We start from the raw sequence: 23338 nt of genomic DNA, 5'->3' as shown, positions 1-23338 counted from the left end.
AGGCTATTTCTAAATGCTGTTCAGTCTTATAATAAAGACATGGTTCTCTGATAGTGCAGGTAAACATGGCTAATGTTAAGTACTAAACTGTTTTGTTTCAAGGGGCTTATTCAGTAAAAGCAGTTCTTTAGGCAGATCTGCTTGTGTTCTGGAGGATTTTTGTTTTGGTTTTGTTATCTTGGAATTGTACCTCCTTTAGTGCCTTTGTAGTCTATATAAAAGAGCTCCTTCAGGCTTCCTTTATTTCCCAGCAGACATTTGGAGTGTCAGTCTCTTACAAATGTGTGTGGTTCAGACTTGATTCTACAAGATAGGTACATCTGTTTCCCCATTGTTTCCATTCAGCTCCCAGGGATGTGGAGTTTTCTATTTTGGTTGCAAACTTTCTGTGAGCATGAGCCATTTTTAAATCATAGGCCAAGATATGGGCCACCATAACAAGCTTCACTTTGCCTGTTCTTTAAATTTGCATTTTAATTCAGATTAGTGTCAAATGTTTCTTGTTTACATCGTAACTGTTAGGTTTAATGTCTCTCAAAGGTGTTGTTGGCACTGACTAATTATGGGTCATCTTGTTTATTTAGAATTCCAACCCTTTTATTGTTACCATTTTTACCATTACCTTTTCACTGCATAACTCTGATACCTATAATGTCCTTTTGCAATGATTTCTGCAACATGTTTATATAGCATATGGGGGAAAAAATATTTTATTTTATCCCTTCTTGAATTTCCCAGCTTTTATGATGTTTTCTTCTGCTTTGTTTGTATGTTATATGTAACAGACATAATAGCAGCTCTGAGCTGCCTGCTTTGTTATATAATAGATTTGTATCACATCCCATTATTTGTATTTCAATCTTTGATTTTTTTTTTCTTCTTTTGAGTATTCATCTGTGCTCATAATTTTCTTTTTAACAATACTCGAATATCTCCTCTTTTTCAATGTCTGTTTTAAAACAGAATGGTCAGAACTATTAAAATATGTGTGAGCAGGGACTAGTATCACCTTAACTTTGTTTGTGACTGCGGCTTCTAAGTGCAATAATAAAAAAAGTGATAGTGTAATCGACAGGGAACCAAATTGTTCCCTGACATTGTGTAATTCGTGTTGAATTAAAAAGACAATAAGGCTTACATACCAATCGGGAAGGGGGAAGGGACACATTGTGATTGACTAGATAAAGAGGGAAAAGACAACGGACCAGATAAGGGGATTAACTCTACCAGGACTGCATTCCTCCACATCAAAAGACATTCCACAGACACTCTCCTTTGAGAAGATTGACCGAATCTACCCATTAATAAACCTGTGAAGAAAGAAGAAGCAAGACAAGGTGGAGATTTACAAGAAAGGGGTGCATGAACTGTATAAAAGGAATGTAACTATAACAGAAAGTTGCGAGCCGTTGGTGGAGCACGGACTCCCCGGCCGCCCAGCGCTGCTTGCTTGCTATTCTCAATAAATATATGAATTTTATATAGAATTGGCTCTGTCGATTTATAACAATTTTGGTGACCCCGACGTGATCAGAGTCAGGCTGGTGTGCGACCCCACCTCGGGAGGGCGCCCCCATCTTTGGATGGTCCTGGATTGGCAGGTCCCGCTCCAGACTCGCTCTGACCTTCACGGACCCAAATTACCTGAGCGTAGCAAGCAAGGAAAGAAAGATGAGCTCTCCTAACACCCTGTAAAATCGTGCACGAAGATCCAGGCGGCAGAGATACGTAAGTATAAACCGCTGGTTGGGGACGGGATTCCTTGAGTGTGCGAGTGTGTGAGACGCAGAAAACTCTGCGAAGCGAGTGCGGATCTCTTCTAGGTGCATGCGGTTCCAATCTCCCGCAAGGGACTTGGCCACCGAAGGAGGGAAATGAAAGGTATTGAGAGAAAGAAGGCACCTCAGGACGATGGGACAGAATAAGAGTAAAGTTTCTGGCCCGGGAGGGGACTCACGGAGAAGTACCCTCAAAAAGGAGGAGAGCCGTTTACCTGATATACCAGTAGATAGTCCCTTGGGATCAATGATTAAATATTGGGATGATTGGCCATCTCATAAAGAAAAAAATAAGGAAAAGATGATACATTATTGTATGGAAATATGGGGGGGGGGGAACAGATAAGGGCTGATAAATTGTGTTGGCCAGTTTTTGGGTCACTTGAGGATTGGGTATGTCAAGCTCTGAATGTATATGTGAACCAAAAAGAACCTTTTAGTTTAGAAGAAAGTGAATATGCCAGCCTCTGGATAATATCCTCGGCTAGAAGTTATATTTTTACCTTAACTGAAAAGAAAAAGACGAAGGGACCCCCACGCGAACAGTGGGACCCGACTAACCAACCCTCCCCACCCCCGTATGTCCCGGCTCCAAATCCCCCACCATCCCCGACTCCATCACCCCCTCCATCCCCACCCTGAATATATCCACAATTACCCACTCACCCAACCCCTTCTGCCCCAGTAGAAACAGAGGGGATGAAAACTCGGAGTAGGACTCGGAGAGACCAGAAAACAACACATTTTTTGCCCCTAAGAGAAGTTGCCATGGGGGGAAATCAGGGTGGAGTGGGATTTGTATCGGTACCCATAAATTCTGGGGACGTCCGAGAATTTAAGAAGGAAATGGGAAGTTTACTCGAGAACCCTCTAGGGGTCTCCGAAAGACTAGATCAATTTTTAGGCCCTAGTGTTTACACTTGGGATGAAATTCAGGCTATTTTAAGGATACTCTTCACATCTGAGGAAAGGGATATGATTAGGAGATCAGGGATGAAATACTGGGACCAAAGACATCAACATGGGCCCCAGGGGGATGTGAAATGGCCCCTACAGAGACCAAATTGGGAACATCAGTTTGCGGGAGATAGACAAAATATGAGTGATTTAAGAGACATAATAATTCAGGGGATACGAGAAGCGGTTCCCAGAGGTCAAAATATAAATAAGGCCTTCAATGAGTATCAGAAAAAGGATGAAACTCCAACTGACTGGTTAGAAAGATTAAGGAAAAGTTTGCAGTTGTATTCTGGAATTTACCCTGATACAGCCGTGGGTCAAACCCTGCTGAAAACACAGTTTGTGGCTAAATCGTGGGTGGACATAAGAAAGAAATTGGAGAAGTTAGAAGACTGGCAGGACAGAGGGTTGGACGAGTTGTTGAGAGAGGCTCAGAAGGTATATGTATGCAGAGATGAGGAAAGTCAGAAGAAGCAGGCCAAAATTTTAGTTGCAGCTGTCTGAGAAGGACAGAGAGTTAATAAACCAGGGTCCATGAGGACAGACAACAAAGGACCCAACAAAGAAAGAAAGCCAATTAGACCAGAAAATAAAGAAGCAGGAATTGAATGCTATTATTGTGGGAAGAGAGGGCACTTAAAGCGGAATTGTAAAAAAAACCCAACAGGATGAGCAGATGTTTAAAAATGAATAGGGGGGTCAGGGGCTCTACTTATTGGGGACTAAAACATCTACAGAGCCCCAAGTAAAATTGAAATTAGGTCCCCAAAAAGAGGAGGTAGAATTCTTAGTAGATACAGGAGCCGAGAGATCCACCATTCAGAAACTACCCTCCGGTAGCACCCTTACTAAAAACACCATAAATATTGTAGGTGCAAAGGGAGAACCGTTTAAGGTATATGAAACTCAAGCTATTGAAATAGAAGCTCCTCAAAAATTTTGGGTGGGTAAATTTCTGATGGTGCCTGAAGCAGAATATAATCTTTTGGGAAGGGATTTAATTGTTAGTTTAGGGATTAATTTATCAGTGGAGAATGATAATCTCGTGGTAAAGTTGTACCCTTTAAATCCCACTGATGAAGCAGAGATCAATCCTGATGTATGGTATAACCAAGACAATACAGGAAAATTAGATATTCTGCCGATAAAGGTAACTATCCAAAACCCAGAGAGACCAATACGAGTGAAGCAATTCTCGTTGTCCATGGAAAGAAGAAAAGGTTTAAAACCCATAATACAAAGTTTAATACATAAAAGAACTTTAGAACCCTGTATGTCACCCCATAATACCCCCATATTACCTGTCAAGAAGCCTGACGGGTCATTCCGGTTAGTTCAGGACCTACGAGCTGTAAATAGCCTTATGGTCACCCGGTTCCCAGTAGTCCCTAATCCACACACACTATTGAATCAGATCTCCTCAGATTACACTTGGTATAGTGTGGTGGATTTAAAGGATGCCTTTTGGGCCTGCCCCCTTGATGAAAGCAGTAGAGACTATTTTGCCTTTGAATGGGAGGACCCTGATACGGGTAGGAAACAGCAGTTAAGATGGACAGTGTTGCCCCAGGGGTTTACGGAGTCACCTAACCTGTTCGGGCAAGCCTTAGAAACCATATTAGAGCAATTTACCCTACCCCCAAGGATTAAGCTTTTACAATATGTGAATGATTTATTAGTGGCAGGAACTAATGAAAAAGAAGTTAGAGAAAGCACGATACAGTTACTGAACTTTTTGGGGGACGTCGGGCTTAAGGTTTCCAAATCAAAACTTCAGTTTGCTGAATCAGAGGTAAAATACTTAGGCCACTGGCTAAGCCAGGGAACCAAGAAACTTGATCCTGATTGGGTGGAAGGAATTTTAAGTTTACCACCTCCAAAAACTAAGAGGCAGGTTCGGCAGCTGTTAGGACTTTTGGGCTATTGTAGACAATGGATTGAAAATTATAGTAGTAAAGTAAAATTTTTATATGAAAAATTAACTTGTGATAAAATTTGGTGGACAAGTAAAGATGAAGAACAGTTGAATAAAGTAAAAGAGGATTTGATAACGACCTCGGTTTTAAGCTTACCGAATTTAAAGAGACAGTTCTATTTATTTGTAGAAACAGATAATCACACGGCATACGGAGTACTAGCACAGGATTGGGCAAGACAGAAAAAAACCCGATAGGATACTTTTCTAAACTTTTAGACCCTGTGAGTAGAGGGTGGCCTACGTGTTTACAAGCTATAGTAGCTGTGGCTTTGATGGTAGAAGAAGCAACCAAGGTAACCTTCGGGGGAAAATTAGAAGTATATGCTCCCCATAACATTAGGGGAATTTTGCATCAAAAGACAGAAAAGTGGCTGACTGATAGTAGATTGCTAAAATATGAAGCAATCTTACTTCATTCTCCCAATTTACAACTAAAAACTACCTCGGCACAAAACCCAGCCCAGTTTTTGTATGGGCACGTAGATGATTTACTCATACATGATTGTATCAGCTTGATAGAGTATCAAACCAAGATCCGGGAGGATTTAGAGAAAGAGGAATTAATTGCAGGAGAAAAATGGTTTGTTGATGGCTCCTCACGGATGGAGGAAGGAAAAAGGAAATCAGGATATGCAATAATAGATGGAAAAAAGGAAACAGTACTGGAGTCTGGCCCCCTTAACCCTAGCTGGTCAGCGCAAGCCTGTGAATTATACGCATTATTAAAGGCTTTACAAAGGCTAAAAGGAAAAGTAGGAACCATATTTACAGATTCAAAATACGCCTTTGGGGTAGTACATACTTTTGGGAAAATTTGAGAAGAGCGAGGACTTATCAATACCCAGGGTAAGGGTTTGATCCACGAAGAATTAATAAGGCAAATTCTTATTGCAATCAGAGAACCAGAACGAGTAGCAGTAGTGCATGTAAAAGGGCACCAAAAGGGACAGGATTTTTATACCAGAGGAAATAACCGGGCCGACTATGAAGCAAAGAAGGCAACCTCAACCACCCAAGAGATAGAAGCAATGCCCATTAAAACCTTAACTGAGCAGAAGGAAAAGGTCTTTACTAAAGAAGAAATACAAAAATTTCAGGCCTTAGGGATTGTCCAGATGGATGATAAATGGATCCTCCCAGATGGACGAGAAATGTTACCAAAAGCTTATGCTAAACATATAATTTCTAGACTACATCAGACCACCCATTGGAGAACCCAAGCCCTAGCTGATCAATTTTTAAAATACTATGGGTGCATAGGCATATATGATCTGACAAAACAAGAGGTCCAAGGGTGTTTAACTTGTCAAAAGGTGAACAGGTCTAACTTTAGAACAAAATCCCTTGGAGGGAGAAAATTGTCCTGCAGACCTTTTGAGAGGATCCAAGTAGATTTTACAGACTTACCTAAGGTAGGAAGATATCGATATCTTTTAGTAATAGTAGATCAGCTTACCCATTAGGTGGAAGCCTATCCCACTGTGAAAGCTACTACTAAAACTGTAGTTAAACATTTGCTAGAAGAAGTTATTCCCAGATTTGGTATGGTTATAGCTATCGATTCGGACCAGGGAACGCATTTCACATCCAAAATATTAAAGGAAACAATAGAGGCTCTAGGAATTAAGTGGGAATTCCATACCCCATGGCATCCACAGAGTTCAGGAAGAATAGAGAAGATGAATGGGCTTATTAAGGCACAACTAACGAAGCTAATGGTAGAGACCAAAATGTCATGGGTTAAATGTTTACCATTAGCTTTATTAAACATCAGGACAAGGTCCCAGACTAGTACGAGGTTATCTCCCTATGAGATGTTATATGGGATGCCTTATTCCCATGGAATACCAATCCAACACCCCAAGGTTGAAGATGCATCTATCCATACCTACATAACTACCTTAGCAAAAGTCATAAGAAACAACTGCCAGAAAGGAATAATAGAGCAAACAGTCCCCTTGGGATTTCCTATTCATAAAATTGAGCCTGGGGACCACGTGCTGATAAAAATGTGGAAAGAAACATCTCTGAACCCCCGCTGGGAAGGTCTGTTTCTTGTTCTTTTGACTACAGATACAGCCATCCGGACGGCGGAAAAGGGATGGACCCATGCTATTCGGGTTAAGGGACCGATCCACACTTCTCATTGGGAAGTGGCTAACAACTCAGAGGACTTGAAGGTTACTTTGAAAAGAAAGAACCAATGAGTAAACCTGTGACCATCAACTGTGTAAATCTAGATTATAATTGCTGACCATTTGTATGTTATAAGTGTATAGTGTGTCAGGGAAAGTGGTGGAGTCATTGCCGTTACGGGTATTCCCCCAGAGGGGTTTGTCAGGAGTGTCACGATCAGGAAAAACAACTGACTAACAAGGCCTTACGCCTAAGGGTTTCAGTAGGGAAAAATTGAAAAGGATTCCACTGAGTGGTAAGAAATATTTGTAAAAGGAATACATCCCGAACGATATTGTTATCGTTCAACGAACCTTGCCCTAACGTAACAATAATAACTGACATAAATTGTAGAAAATGGTCGTGGGAGTGAGTTGCTACTTGTGGGAAGTAAAAAGATAAAAATTGGAGCGCTTACAAAATAAGACAGGCCAAGCAGCCTAACAAGTGCTCCCCTGAAGAATACATTTGCTGCCGAGAAGATGATACCCCCCGTTGCTCGAAGCAACCAAGTAGATGGAGGAGGCAGAAATGTACTGCTGTGGGGACTGTTGATTACAAGCTGCTTTAAATATGAAGCTACAGACCCATATACTAAGCGCTACCAAGTTGAAAACACCCTAACGTTTCCCACTGACCCAACCTCACTCCACAATGACCTAAAGGATTTAAAAATTAAGGACACAAAAAGGCAAAGATCTTGGGGTATAAAAGAGACACCTTACGATGATATATCAAGTTGGGAAAATAATACCCACAATGGTCCATGGATACCACCACTGTTCCCTAAACGTTAGGATCAAGCTCTAATGCTTTTGCTTTATACAATTTTAAGCCCTAGAACTGTAAAATTATTAGTTTTGATATGGATGGGCTCAGTACAAGGGAAAAATCTCCACCAGCCATACGAATGGACTCTGTCAAGATGGGGAGATTCTGCAATGATCCAAAAGAAAATTACTGCAGGGTCCCCCAGTTTTACCGCCTCACTTTGCACTCTGGCTCCCATAAGTCCATGCTTGGACCTAAGACTGTGCTTACTGAGACTGTGTAACTCTTATTAGATTGGAAAGACGAATTAATGCTGGTACCAAAAAGGAAAACGGGGGACTGTAATCGACAGGGAACCAAATTGTTCCCTGACATTGTGTAATTCGTGTTGAATTAAAAAGACAATAAGGCTTACATACCAATCGGGAAGGGGGAAGGGACACATTGTGATTGACTAGATAAAGAGGGAAAAGACAAGGGACCAGATAAGGGGATTAACTCTACCAGGACTGCATTCCTCCACATCAAAAGACATTCCACAGACACTCTCCTTTGAGAAGATTGACCGAATCTACCCATTAACAAACCTGTGAAGAAAGAAGAAGCAAGACAAGGTGGAGATTTACAAGAAAGGGGTGCATGAACTGTATAAAAGGAATGTAACTATAACAGAAAGTTGCGAGCCGTTGGTGGAGCACGGACTCCCCGGCCGCCCAGCGCTGCTTGCTTGCTATTCTCAATAAATTTATGAATTTTATATAGAATTGGCTCTGTTGATTTATAACAATAGTAATACTGAGAATAAAGTTGAACATAGTTATTCTCAGATCATTTTTTTCTGTAGATTTTTTTGTATATCTGTGTGTTGTAGGAAACTTTTCCTTTGCCAGAATATATTGCTTGCATTTATTAACATTAGGTTTCATTTGCCCGTAGTTGTTCATTTAGCTAAGTTTGTTTAGTTCACTTAGTGTCTTACAGTTCTCAAAACTCAAGAAATCTAGATAACTTTTGGTCCCAGATTTTGCTATATAACATGAATAGCTATGTTGAGCAATATTGTATCTAAATGGAAGTTGCTATTAATCTGTAGTCAGATAAGTGAGTTTTGACCTTTTGGGTGGTTTTGATTCTTGATGGTAATTTGCCTCTCTTTCCAGCTTTTCTATACATGTACAATAAATTCCCTAATTCCTCTAGAGGCTTACTGTAAGTACCTTGGCAGAGAATTTTGAAAGCCTTTAGAAATTATTAGCTACTTGTTTTATCCAGAGATAATTGTTAAAATTAACTGAATTTCTTATCAGTGAAGGAAAAGATCTTGGTATAACTTAAATAATCCTTAAACTTGAAATATCTAGAAATATCTGTGCTGTTGGCAGTAAAAATGCAAATAAAATGTAGTAGGTTACTGAGGAAAGATTGAAGAATGAAACGATATGTAGTTATATTGCCTGCAGAATCTGTGCTATTAAGCACTTCTTTATTATGGGCTATATGCCATCCCACCTTCTCCAACCCCTACTACATCTCAAAAAAGATGTAGTAGAACTAGCAAAGATCCAGAAAAGGGCTCCTAGGATGTAGGGCAGTGTCCATACAGGAACAGACTAAATATGCAGGCAGTCTTGAACTTGCAGAAAGGCATGACTTTCTGGATAAAGGATATTATTATAGAGGTCTATGAAAACATTAACAGTGGAGAGAAAGTGGAAAGGGAATGATTACACATTACAACTAAAGGAAAATTTAGGGTTCTTTTAAAAAAGTAGAGTTAGTTCAAACAAAGAGAAAATACATTTTCACAATATATGAATTGTGGAACTTCTTGTTACTGGCCACAATGGAGGCCAAAAGGATAGGTGGACTCAGAGATTAGACAAATGTATGGAAGGTCCTTCTTCTTTTAAGACAAGTTTGTTTAAATAAATAAACTATTCCACAAAGAAGCTTTAACTGAGAAACATAAAATAATTTTAAATTTAACAGTTTCCCAATATAGTAATTATGCAAAAGCAGCATTCAACTAGCCTCAGTTCTCTGTAGTAATATTACAAAATAGCCAGTAGTTTCCAATTTAAGAATTCCAATCTTTGTAAGATTAGTTTTAATTTATGATTAGTTTTGACAGTAGTTATCTCTAGTTTATTTTTTTAAATTAGGGGGTTTTATTAAGTGATTGATGAAAAATTGTTTTACTTTGTGTTCTTGGGAAGACATCTTTCTGTATTACTCATGGATCACTTAATAAATCACTGTCATCAGTCTGTGATTCTTTGTTTAGGAATGAAAACAAACCCTTTTCCTGATTCTTAGAATATGTCAAAAGATTTAGGATGTGGTAAGATCCAAAGAGCAATTATTTTCTTGATTTTTAACACAGTTTATTCAGCATTTAGTATTTGTTAAAGCTGTGACCTTTCCCACAAAGGGAATGACCAATGAATGTTTTTAGGAACGTGTATTGTTTATAATTTTTTTCTTGCAGACCATTGACAAGTTGCTTGTTCTCCAAAAACTTATGTAATTTTCTCAAGACTTGTCGAGAAACCTCAGGAGTATCACACTAAATATTTTCTTTTGCATGAAATGGTTGCAAGTTCAACCTTTGATTTCTTGAATGCAAGTTTACATTATGTGAATATAACAGCATCACAGATCTTTTTCAGTGCTGTTCTTTAAATGCTTGAGTTGAGGTTTTTGAAGTATTATACATTTTTTATTTGCTTTTATAGGGACTGGGTACAGACAGCAAAAATCTCTATCCTTTTCTGCTTCCAGTTATTCAGCTAAGTACAGATGTTTCTCAGCCTCTGCATGTCTATCTTCTGGAAGATGGTTTAGAGTTGTGGTAAGTATGTTCTTTATCAAATTCTAATTTTTAAAATTTTATTTTTGTATCCCTGGAAGACAAAAAAGATTTAACAAAAGCTTTGACTGTATTAAGAATGTATATGTTCTTGTTATCTTACCTTGATATCATCTATATCATACCTTTTCTCAGAAGAGGTGAGGTTAAGAAGTTAATAAAAGAAACACAGTTAAAAATAACTGAGTAGGTAATCTGTTTTCAAGCAGTTGATAGCAAGATACAGTTCTGTTGTGATAATGAACAGTAAGACAAAAAGTCTAGACTCACTATAATGTGCATGCTAATCTAACAATTTGATGTGCTTGACTCTGGGAGCACATTAACCCAATGATTCTCAGAGCTGGTTGCTGGAAGAGATGGTGAGTTTACAAAGATAAAATGCAGGAGAAGTTATCTTCCAAGTCTCAAGCTATCTAGTGACTGAACATAAAACAAGTCGCACTGTGATTGGTTTGCCACGAGGCTAATTTGTTTGTTTCTGGTGCAGCTGACACCCTAAAAGGAGGAAACCGTGTAGGGTTTAGGGATTAATCCATGTGGGGCCCGGACGACGGAACACCAATATGATGATTAAAGTCGCCAGTTTATTGAGCTTAGCTAATCATTTTTATACAATTCTCTAAGTTGTTGAGAGACTTTGATTGGCTACTACATGCAAGCACTTGGTGTCCACACGCACAAGCATAAGCGGTGATTGGTTACATCGGTACTGTCCATGCGCACAAGCATAAGCGGTGATTGGTTACATTGATACTGTCCACGCGCACAAACACAAGACATAATTGGTTGTGTTAATTAAAGCATACAAGACTTGTCTTAGTCCAATTGCTCCAGATAAGCCCCTGAATTGAGGTTGTTTGTGCCAAGTTCCCTTTATCGTGGAATGTGCACCTGTGTTTTCCTAATTGGGATCTTTCTTCTTCTATCTTCTTATTTATTCTGTTCAAGGCCTTCTAAAGGCGCCTGGAACAGTCTTGTGACCATGAGCTATGTTCAGGCCCAATAACTAAGTTCCATATAACTGAACCCTACATCTCCCCCTCTCTCACTTTTTTTTTTTTTTTTTTTTTTTTAAAACATATTGCTGTCTTGTTCTGCAAACTTAGCCCAGCAATCAGTAGGTGTCAGTTTTATGTGGGTGTCCCTATGGAGGCAAGTATGGTTTTGCTGCACACCAGCCTGATGCTCTTTGGAAAATCCCGGTATTTATACATTTGCAGAGGAATGGGTTTTAGCACACGTGGCCAGCGGGTGCCAAAATCCGCCTCAACTGAAAACCTATGGTGCATGCACTCACTGGCCAGGCGCACTGCACGAGTCATAGTTATCTTATCTATTGGTTCATGGGCTTTGTGATGCATTTGTAATGCACTGAGAATTTTAACTTGTTATGTTAGCTAAGATGACCTACGCATTAATTTTTGGCTGAGGTGGTATTTGTATTGCGGCACCATCTATGATGCTTCAGATGATGATGGTCGTATAAATCAAACGGAAGTCCATCATGGGCTTGCACCTGTGAAAACACAAGCATAATCTCGCCCTGAGGTTATTAATGAAAAATGGACTGTCCCATCGCCCTATTTCTAGATTGTTAACTGAGTCTATGACCTTACTTCTAATTTTAGTTTTACCTAACTGTTAACAAAAAAAAAAATTTTTTTTTTTTTTTTTGAATAATGAATAAATGACTACATATCAGGTATCTTAAAACTACTTCCACACTCAGCTCTTATGAGTAATGTTTCGCCGAGTGCTGATTAACATTAAATCATATATATATTTGCTTATTCTCTAAAGCACTTGTTCTAAACTGCTTATTCTCTATACAATTAGTTATAGGTTAGTAGGTTAGTTGATTAGTTGAATGTCTGTTACAGTGGTTAAAAAAAATTTTTTTCTTTTTTTTTTTTGATGATTAACTCTCTTTTCTACCCACTCGCACTAAAATACATATCCAAAACCGATATCATACTCCATGTTTTTTACACGCATTCTTAATCTCCGCATTGACTGTCAGTCTCTGTCGTGATTTGTCTAGTCGGTCTATCTAGAGCTTCGGGACCTGCTGACGTCTCCGCTGCCTCTTGCTCTTGCTCTTCTGAGTTGTCTGTGGCATCTGGTCGCTCAATCCACGGCTTGACCCATTTCGCCGGTATCCAATGGGGTTGTTCGTTACCTGTGGAAACACAAGCATACCCTCTTCCCCACGTAAATAATTTGCAAGGTCCTTGCCACTGCTGTAAAACTGGATCGAATACTGAAACTTGCGGCTGATTTTTATCAACATTTTTGCTCCCACACATATGCCTATTAATTGGGATCTGATCCTCAGTACCACGTGGCTGTAGCCAATTCAAAACATACAGTGCTTTGCTTATTAACTCTTGGGGGGTACAATGCCGCGTGTCTTCCCCCGTTTTTAAAATGTTTAAACGATCCTTTAAGGTCCGATGTGCACCTTCAACAGTAGCTTATGGGGTACGCCAAAATTATGAGCTACCCCCCACATCTGTAAAAATGTTTCTAATGACTGTGCGCGATATCCCGGGCCATTGTCTGTTTTAATTTCTGTTGGCACTCCCATGGCGGCAAATGCTGCCAAAAGGTGCTTAATTACGGCTTTAGCATTGGTTGATATATGAACAGTAGCCCACATAAGGTTTGAATATGTGTCAATAGATACATGAATAAATTTATATCTCCCAAAACTGGGATATTCCGTAACATCTGTTTGCCAAATTTGCAATGGTGATAATCCCCGGGGGTTCACCCCCTGTGGTTGTAAGTTTGGAATATTCGCACAGTCTGGGCAAGCAGCAAGAATAGCTCTGGTTTGCTGCAATGGAAGATTAAATTGTTTACTCAGCGCTTTTGCCGACTGATGATAAAGTTTATGGGATAGCAGTGCTTGTCCAAACAAATCAGGTTTGGGTGTATTAAAACAGATGTTTGCATTGGCTACTACCAGTTGATCCGCGCGCGCATTACCTTCCACAATGAATCCCGGCAGCGTTGTATGGCTACGAACATGATCAATAAAAAATAAGTCTGTCCGTTTTTCTAGTAACATCCATAATTTTAAAAGTGTCATAAACAGCTGCTTATTGTTTACAGTTTTTAGTAGGGACCTATGTATACGTTTGACTATCCCCATGACATATTGAGAATCCGAAATAATGTTGACAGGTGTTTTATCCCACTTTTTAAAAACAGAGCATACGGCTAATAGCTCGAGCACTTGTACTGACCCCTCTGACAGAATGACTTTGGATTTCCAGGATCCGTCCTGTAAATATACAAATCCTGCTTTACCTGTCTTGCTGCTAGCATCAGTAAAAATGGTAATGGCCTCCAGCGGCTTATTGCTGCAGATAGAGTGCAGTTCCATTGTTAACATTGTTTTAAATAATGGGTGGGGGGGGTAGTGATTATCTACTTCCCCCTTGAAGTCCAGCAGAGCTACTGCAAGGCAGTCATTTTTCGTCATGGCATTACTCACAATATCAAGTGACATAGGTAAAATGATTTTGTCCATTTGCCTCTCTGAAATTTGTATTGCCCTTACCCCTGCTTTTTGAATGCACATCCCCAGAGCTTCAATTCTAGTGACTACCATTTTTGACATGCTAGCAGGCAAGAATATCCATTCTAGTATTACCAATGGGTTTTGTTTTTGTTGCTCATCCCACTGACCCAAAATTCCCGCAACTTCCTTATCTGAGTTATATACATACAAATTTATGGGCAAATCAGGGATATATCTGCCAGACATAGATGATGTGATTTTCTGCTCAATTGCTGTCAAGGCTTGCCGCCCGGGTGCACTTAGTTGTAGTACAGAAGTTAGGCTATTGCTGCCCCGCAATAAGTCCAGCAGTGGTTCTAAGTCTGCATTTGTGATACCACAATAAGGCCGGATCCACTGTAGGTCTCCGACAAGTTTTTGTACATCATGTATATTTCAGATGTCTTTGTGTAGGGACAGCTTTTGTGGACAAACAGAGGCTTCCGCAACTTGCAAACCCGGATATAGTGTTAACGGTGTTCCGTCTTTTTTAAACCTTGATCGACAGTCACTGGCTTTGTGTCCGAACTTGTCGCACTTGTTACAGACCCCAGGAAAGTTTGACTGACTGCTGTTAGTTAGTGCTGGCATAGATCGAGGCTGCGTTGCTATGCGTTGAGGGCATGCACGTCTCAAATGGCCCAGTTGACCACACCGATAACACGCTAAGGGGTCTTTCTGTGGGCCGCGGTCTCCTTTTCCCTGTTGCACTATCGGTCGTAATGCTACCGCGAGCGCTGCAGCATGAGCTTCAGCATGTATTTTAGCTTTCTCTTGTTCTTGTATTAGAGGTAAGCGATTACAAGCCTCGATGATAACCACTAATGTAGCTGTACGTGGAAGCGACGCAATGATTTGTCTGCATTTTGCATTCGCGTTTTGAATAGCTAAGTCGTTTCTGACTGCAGCTTTCACTTCAGGGGTTAAAGTGGGTGACGCATCGACAGCAGCTTTCAAACGGTCAAGGAATTTCATGTACGGTTCCTCTTCCCCTTGTATGATTTGAGAATAGGGTGGAACCGGCTTACCCACTTGCGGCACCTCTGAAATAGCTTCCAGAGCTAGTTGTTGTGCCAATTGTAAAACCTCTGGTCTTAATGCAGCCTGAACAGGACCAGTAGCAAACTGTCCCGTGCCGAGTAACATATCAACACTGACAAATGCAAGTGGATTTTGTGCCCCAGCATCTAAATTTCTCACCTGGGCTTCCTCTGCTTTCTGCCTCCACCGATCGTGAAACAGCAACCTCTGAGTTGGTTCGAAGAACATTTCCACCAAAACCTTTATATCTGCTGGCACTAAGGTTTGTGCCTTGAAAAATTGTTGTATCATTTGTTGTATGTACTTATTGTCTATTCCATATTGCATGATGGCTTTTTGCAGTTCTCGAACCGTTTTCCAGTCCAGAGGCGCCCATTGTTGTTTTCCTCCTGGTTCAGTGAACACGGGAAATGAACTGATAGTGGGTGGCAGTATGACTCCTTCTATAGTGGCTTGCTCGATAATCCCGCGCCAGCGTTGTCCCGGCGAAAAAGGCGGATCGCTGGGTGGTGGTGGTGGGGGTCCTGCCTGGGCTGGTTCCGTGTTTTGTGAGGGCGGGTCTGTTAGCCATCGCATTCCTTTGTATCTATCCTCGTATCTCCCTTCAGACCCTTTCCCCTCATCGGGCATTAATTCCCCCTTTTGTACACACAGGTCAATCAGTTCTTGCATTTTGTCCCTGGGGGATTTTTCTTCCCCATTGCCCACCACTTTAGCAAAAGAATCCATACTCTCTATGATCGCAGTTGCTGCTTTCTCATATGACTTTCTCGTCAACGGCTGCCCACATTTACCCCCGTCTCTTTTCCACATTTCCTTTAACAATTCTAACAATGTCTCTTTTTGTTCTATTATTAGAGTAGCCAAGTCCTTGTTTGCATTATTTGAATCAGGGTATATGCTAGGTATAATTTGTTCATGTTGAACAGCGGTATCTGGGGGCTGTTTTCTCGTAGGCGGATTTTTACTCACTCCCTGATTCTGTAGGGTTTCCTTTAATCGTACGGCTAGGGAGGCTTGGGAACTGTCAGATGGCTGATTAATATCGGCAGTCCCAGGGAGTGGAGCAGAAGTCAAGGGCACAAGAGCAGGCGAACAAGCTCCAAAAAGTCTCTCTTGCTGCATTATGTTTTTCTCCCTGCTTTTCCCTTTTGCTTGCAGTTGGAGAGAGAGAGCAGCAAAAGCAGACGCAGACGCTTTACGATCTGCTTTCATTTCTTGCAGAGTTGTCTTAATCAATTTCCATAAAGTTGCAAGACCTTTAACTTCTTTAGACCCATCACTAATTTCATCCCATAGGGAGGTTCTGATAGCTTTCCAGGTACTAAGCTCAAAAGCTGTACCCACACTAATTGAAAGGTTTCTGTCCTTTTTAATATTTGTCTCTGTTTTTTCAACCAGCCTCATAAATATCTTTCCGGCTGCCTTTTCCCTCGCAGATGCTGCGATACCCATGCCGCCCTTTTTATCAACGTAAACTTACGATTTTACCTGCTTTTCCCAAGCAGTGTCCTGCCTCTCTTGAGCAGTGCCGGTGCTGTCTTTCAAGCCACTGTGGTCCGCGGCAATTCCCCCGCCTTTTCAGTAGCGTTGCCTCTTGTTCCTCTTCGGATCACGTCGGGGTCACCAAATGTAGGGTTTAGGGATTAATCCATGCGGGGCCCGGACGACGGAACACCAATATGATTATTAAAGTCGCCAGTTTATTGAGCTTAGCTAATCATTTTTATACAATTCTCTAAGTTGTTGAGAGACTTTGATTGGCTACTACATGCAAGCACTTGGTGTCCACGCGCACAAGCATAAGCGGTGATTGGTTACATTGGTACTGTCCACGCGCACAAACACAAGACATAATTGGTTGTGTTAATTAAAGCATACAAGACTTGTCTTAGTCCAATTGCTCCAGATAAGCCCCTGAATTGAGGTTGTTTGTGCCAAGTTCTCTTTATCGTGGAATGTGCACCTGTGTTTTCCTAATTGGGATCTTTCTTCTTCTATCTTCTTATTTATTCTGTTCAAGGCCTTCTAAAGGCGCCTGGAACAGTCTTGTGACCATGAGCTATTTTCAGGCCCAATAACTAAGTTCCATATAACTGAACCCTTGTGATGGGTTGACCCTGGCTGAACACCAGGTGCCCACCAAAGCCGTTCTATCACTCCCCCATCCTCAGCTGGATAGGGGAGAGAAAATATAACAAAAGGCTCGCGGGTCGAGATAAGGACAGGAGAGATCATTCACTATTACCGTCACGGGCAAAACAGACTCAGTTTGCAAAATTAACTCAATTTATTACAAATCAACCAGAGCAAGGTAATGAGAAATAAAATGAAATCTCAGAACACCTTCCCACCACCCCTCCCTTCTTCACGGGCACAACTACCCTCCCGGATTTCACCACCAAGCCCCCCCAGCGGCACAGGGGGACAGGGATGGGGTTTATGGTCATCACACGTTATTTTCTGCCGCTTCACCTCCTCAGAACGAGGGCTGATCACACTCTTCCCCTGCTCCAGCGTGGGGTCCCACCCACAGGAGACAGTCCTTCACGAACTCCTCCAACGTGGGCCATTCCCACGGGCTGCAGTTCTTCACGAACTGCTCCAGCATGGGTCCATTCCACGGTGTGCAGTCCTTCAGGAGCACACTGCTCCAGCGCGGATCCCCCACGGGGTCACAAGTCCTGCCAGAAAACCTGCTCCGTGGGCTCCTCTCTCCACAGATCCGCAGGTCCTGCCAGGAGCCTGCTCCAGCGCGGGGTTCCCATGGGGTCACAGCCTCCTTCGGGAACCCACCTGCTCCGGCGTGGGGTCCTCCACGGGCTACAGGTGGATATCTGCTCCACCGTGGACCTTCATGGACTGCAGGGGGACAGCCTGCCTCACCAGGGTCTTCACCACGGGCTGCAGGGGAATCTTCGCTCCGGAGCCTGGAGCATCTCCTCCCCCTCCTTCTTCAGTGACCTTGGTGTCCGCAGGCTTGTTTCTCTTACATGTTCTCACTCCTCACTCCGGCGGCAGTTTCTCCCCGTCCCAACTTTTTTTTTCCTTCTTAAAAATGTTATCACAGAGGCGTTACCACTATCACTGATTGGCTCGGCCTTGGCCAGCGGCGGGTCCGTCTTAGAGCCGGCTGGTATGGGCTCGCTCTCTCTCGAACACAGGGGAAGCTTCCAGCAGTTTCTTACAGAAGCCACCCCTGTAACCCCCCCCGCTACCAAAACCTTGCCAAAGAAAACCAATACAACCCTACAAAACCGTTACCTGGATTGAATTCAACACATTTCTTTCCTGCAGAAAAGGAACATATTGAGTTTGTCTTGAAACAGCAAGGGATTCCTTTGATCTAAATTGTAGATGTGCATTTGAGTTATGAATACTTAACCTAAAAGTGATCTGTTTTATGTACAGCAAAACTAAGATTTATAATGCTGTTGCCTTTGGATGAATGAGGAGCTGACCAAGAGCTTATGGGTCAGGATTAAAGGGAGGGCAGGGACAGGTGACATTATGGTGGGGGTCTGCTACAGGCCATCTGACCAGGAAGACCGAGCAGATGAGGCCCTCTATAGACAGATAGGAGCAGCCTCACATTCACAAGCCCTGGTCTTCATGGGGGACTTCAACCACCCTGATATCTGTTGGAGGGACAATGCAGCAGGGCATAAGCAATCCAGGAGGTTCCTGGAATGCACTGATGATAACTTCCTTCTCACCAACAAGGAGGGGCTGGTGGGGAATGTGAAGCCTAAGGGCAGCCTTGGCTGCAGTGACCATGAAATGGCAGAGTTCAAGATCCTCAGGGCAGTGAGGAGGGCACACAGCAAGCTCACTGTCCTGGACTTCAGGAGAGCAGACTTTGGCCTCTTCAGGGATCTGCTTGGTAGAGTACCATGGGATAAAGCCCTGGAGGTAAGAGGGGCCCAAAAAAGCTAGTCACCACCTCAAGGATCACCTCCTCCAAGCTCAAGAGCGATGCATCCCAACAAAGAGGATGTCAGGCAAAAACACCAGAAGGCCTGCGTGGATGAACAAGGAGCTCCTAGACAAACTCAAACACAAACAGGAAGCCTACAGAGGGTGGAAGCAAGGACAGGTAGCCTGGGAGAAATACAGAGAAATTGTCTGAGCAGCCAGGGATCAGGTTAAGAAAGCCAAAGCCCTGATAGAATTCAATCTGGCCAGGGATGACAAGGGCAACAAGAAAAGCTTCTATAGGTACGTTGGTGATAAAAGGAAGACTAGGGAAAATGCGGGCCCTCTCCAGAAAGAAACAGGAGACCTAGTTACCCAGGACATGGAGAAGGCTGAGGTACTCAATGACTTTTTTGCCTCAGTCTTCACTGGCAAGTGCTCCAGTCACACCACCCAAGTTGCAGAAGGCAAAGGCAGGGACTGGGAGAATGAAGAACCTCACACAGTAGGAGAAGATCAGGTTTGAGACCATCTAAGGAACCTGAAGGTGCACAAGTCCATGGGACCTGATGAGATGCATCTGAGGGTCCTAAGGGAACTGGCAGATGAAGTGGCTAAGCCACTATCCTCCATATTTGAAAAATTGTGGCAGACTAGTGAAGTTCCCAGTGACTGGAAAAGGGGAAACATAACCCTCATTTTTAAAAAGGGAAAAAGAGGAAAACCCAGGGAAATACAGGCCAGTCAGTCTCACCCCTGTGCCTGGCAAGATCATGGAGCAGATCCTCCTGGAAACTGGAAACTATGCTAGGGCACATGGGAAACAGAGATGATTGGTGACAGCCAACATGGCTTCACTAAGGGCAAATCATGCCAGACAAATGTGGTGGCCTTCTACGATGAGGTTACAGCATTGGTAGATAAGGGAAGAACAACAAATGTCATCTACCTGGACTTGTGCAAAGCATTTGACACTGTCCCGCACGACATCCTTGTTGCTAAAATGGAGACGCATGGATTTGATGGATGGGCCACTTGGTGGATAAGGAATTGGCTGGATGGTCGCACTCAAAGAGTTGCAGTCAATGGCTTGATGTCCAAGTGGAGACCAGTGACGAGTGGTGTTCCTCAGGGGTTCGTATTGGGACCAGTATTATTTAACATCTTTGTTGGCGACATGGACAGTGGGATTGAGTGCACCCTCAGCAAGTTTGCGGATGACACCAAGCTGAGTGGTGTGGTTGATACTCTAGAGGGAAGGAATGCCATCCAGAGGGACCTTGACAGGCTAGAGAGGTGGGCCTGTGTGAACCTCATGAAGTTCAACAAGGCCAAGTGCAAGGTCCTGCGCATGGGTCAGGGCAATCCCAAACATGGATACATGCTGGGCAATGAGTGGATTGAGAGCAGCCCTGTGGATAAGGACTTGAGGGTACTGGTGGATGAAAAACTGAATATGAGACAGCAATGTGTGTTCGCAACCGAGAAAGCCAATCGCATCCTGGGCTGCATCAAAAGAAGTGTGGCTAGCAGGTCAAGGAAGGTGATTCTCCCCCTCTACTCCGCTCTCATGAGACCCCACCTGGAGTACTGCGTTCAGCTCTGGGGCCCCCAGCATGAGACAGACATGGACCTGCTCGAGTGGGTCCAGAGGAGGGCCACGAAGATGATTAGGGGGCTGGAGCACCTCCCCTATGAGGACAGGCTGAGAGAGTTGGGGTTGTTTACCCTAGAGAAGAGAAGGCTCCAGGGAGACCTTATAGCAGCCTTCCAGTACCTAAAGGGGGCCTACAAGAAAGCCAGAGAGGGACTTTTTACCAAGGGCATGGAGTGATAGGATGAGGGGTAATGATTTTAAACTGAAAGAGGGTAGATTTAGATTAGATGTAAGGAAGAAATTCTTTACTGTGAGGGTGGTGAGGCACTGCAACAGGTTTCCCAGAGAACTTGTGGATGCCCCGATGCCCCCTCCCTGGAAGTGTTCAAGGCCAGGTTGGACGAGGCTTTGAGCAACCTGGTCTAGTGGAAGGTATCCCTGCCCATGGCAAGGGGTTGGAACTAGATAGATCTTTAAGGTCCCTTCCAACGCAGACCATTCTATGATTCTGTGGTGGGGGGGGAGCAACTTTGAAGTGCAAGATCTTCCTAAAATTTAAGATGGGTCTTTTTAATGTATCAGTTCAGAAATTTTATATCTTCTTAATAATACTGATCATGAGGTGGTTATTCTGATGCCTGTGCTGAAGAATGTATATATGATATTTTAAGATGTCCTAGAGCATCAGAGAAATCTGGATGGGCCTGGCAGACATGGCTGGGACTCTGCTTCCTGAATCAAAAGCAGGAGGCCAGCTAAGATACTTTACATAACCAAAATTTTATTTAAATACAGTAGTCCTACACCTGAGATCTGGGAAGAAACTGGAATGTGTTGCTGTGGCTTTAAGTATGAATTTCTTTTATAGTTATTGTTTTCAAACCTCAGGAATTTTAAATTGATGCAAACAATGCCAAGCATATAGTCATTCTTTTACGCATGGTAATCAGTGCATCATTTCAGGGAAAGAAAAAAAAACCCAAAACCAAACACGTAAAGGTTTGAGCTGGTTGCCACCACAGCTGCTCCTTAGAGGTGTAGAGCACTACACATGTTGTCCTTACACTATGAATATTCCTCTCTACCCACCTTCTCTGAATTCTGCCTGGGATCCCCAAGTTGGGTACTTAAGCATTCTCACTGCTGCATTTTTGAAGTTATGTTGTCTTTTTTTAAAGACAGTAGCATATTTTTCTTTCTTTTCCTACCTTAGCAAGACCCATGCCTATATTTATGGGTGTGTTTTAAAGACTAATACTGCACTTGTAACAATTCCTTGAAGCATGTTTCACATTATTTAAGGATCATATAGGTGTTTACCATAAGTTACAATGTTTTACATCTATTAGAATGATTGCTCAATGTTATTCATAGGTCATCTAAAATATTTCTCTTAACCTATTCTTAGGTTAGTGACGTTGGAAAATAGTCCGTGTCTTACACCTGAGCTTCTGAGAATATTTCAGAACATGTCTGCCCTTCTTGGTGAGTCTTTTACTAATACAATTTCTGGGGTTTCTTGTTGGTGTTTTGGTATTTTTGGTGTTTGGGGGTTTTTTGGTCTTTTTTTTTCCCTACTGCCTGTGTTATTCATGCATTAAGTAATGCTGCTATAGCTACAAGAACTAAGGGGCTGGCAAAATTGTAACTATTCAGAAATGAAGAACACGTCTTTATTGTTTGACTTTCCCATCTTCTTTAATATTTATTATCTACTTACCCTCGTTCTGTTTTTTAATAAATTGATAACTGCTTTGTACCCAAAAGATAAGACAAATTTCAGTTTATCATTTCAGAGGTTTTTTTTAAGAAGTTCCTGAAATTTAACACCAAATGTGCTGAGTTTTACTCATATTGATTATATAGAATACTTGCCTGTTCTACTTAAAACCAGAATGATGATTTCTAGTCTGAAGAATTGAAGTTTCCATTATTAGCTTTTCCATTATTAAGTTAATAAGTATGTAGGAGGTTTTCAAACTGCCTAAATATGTCTTTAAGTGTATTGGGCAAGCACCACTGAAATTAAAAGCAGTAGTTTTGCCCAAGTTTTTAACAAAATATAAATTTATTAATGAGGATTAAGATTCACTGCTTAGGAAATATTGATTTTGGGGTTTTTTTTGCTTTGTAACTAAAGGGAGTATAAAAATTTTGCAGTTTAATTTTATTATATTAATTAATATTTAATTTTATTATTAATATGTTTTTGTTTAATGAAATCTTTAGCTGTGCTTTTTTAGGTTGTGGCGCTAATATAGCAAATGGATTCTTTTTTTAGAGGAATGTGTTTATAAAATTATGGAAGTTGGCTTTTTAATAGATTGCTGTTTTCAGCACTTATTTTATTCTGACTGAAGGTCAATAGAAAGTTGCATCACAGCGGGTAGGTGCAAAATAATGCCTCCTGTTATTTCTCTGTGTATACTTGTGACGGAAAAGGACTTAACTGCAAGGTTCAAGCAAACAACTTATTTGAACTTCACTTACAGACTTAACTCGCCACTATTGCAGGTTTTACAGATACAATGGAGGAATGCACTATTCCAATTTTTTAAGGCAAGAGTAGTACATTATTACAACCACAAGCGATTCACAAACACACACGTGTTTACAAACTTAAAGCATAACCAATATTCACTTACTCCTCCAGGTAAGGGCTCTCAATCCCAGGGAAGTTACC

The 23338-nt window shown here is 41.8% G+C and overlaps 1 pseudogene; it reads left to right on the top strand.

Annotated features, from left to right (window-relative positions):
- The window catches only part of LOC126035575 (importin-11-like), a 65971-nt pseudogene extending 43035 nt beyond the window's left edge, over positions 1 to 22936 (top strand).
- Positions 22937 to 23338: the final 402 nt, after the last annotated feature.

Source organism: Accipiter gentilis, chromosome W, assembly GCF_929443795.1.
Source record: "Accipiter gentilis chromosome W, bAccGen1.1, whole genome shotgun sequence".
Taxonomy (NCBI): Eukaryota; Metazoa; Chordata; class Aves; order Accipitriformes; family Accipitridae; genus Astur; species Astur gentilis.
Note: the sequence above shows the minus strand (reverse complement) of the source record. Positions and strands in the feature narration are given on the sequence as shown.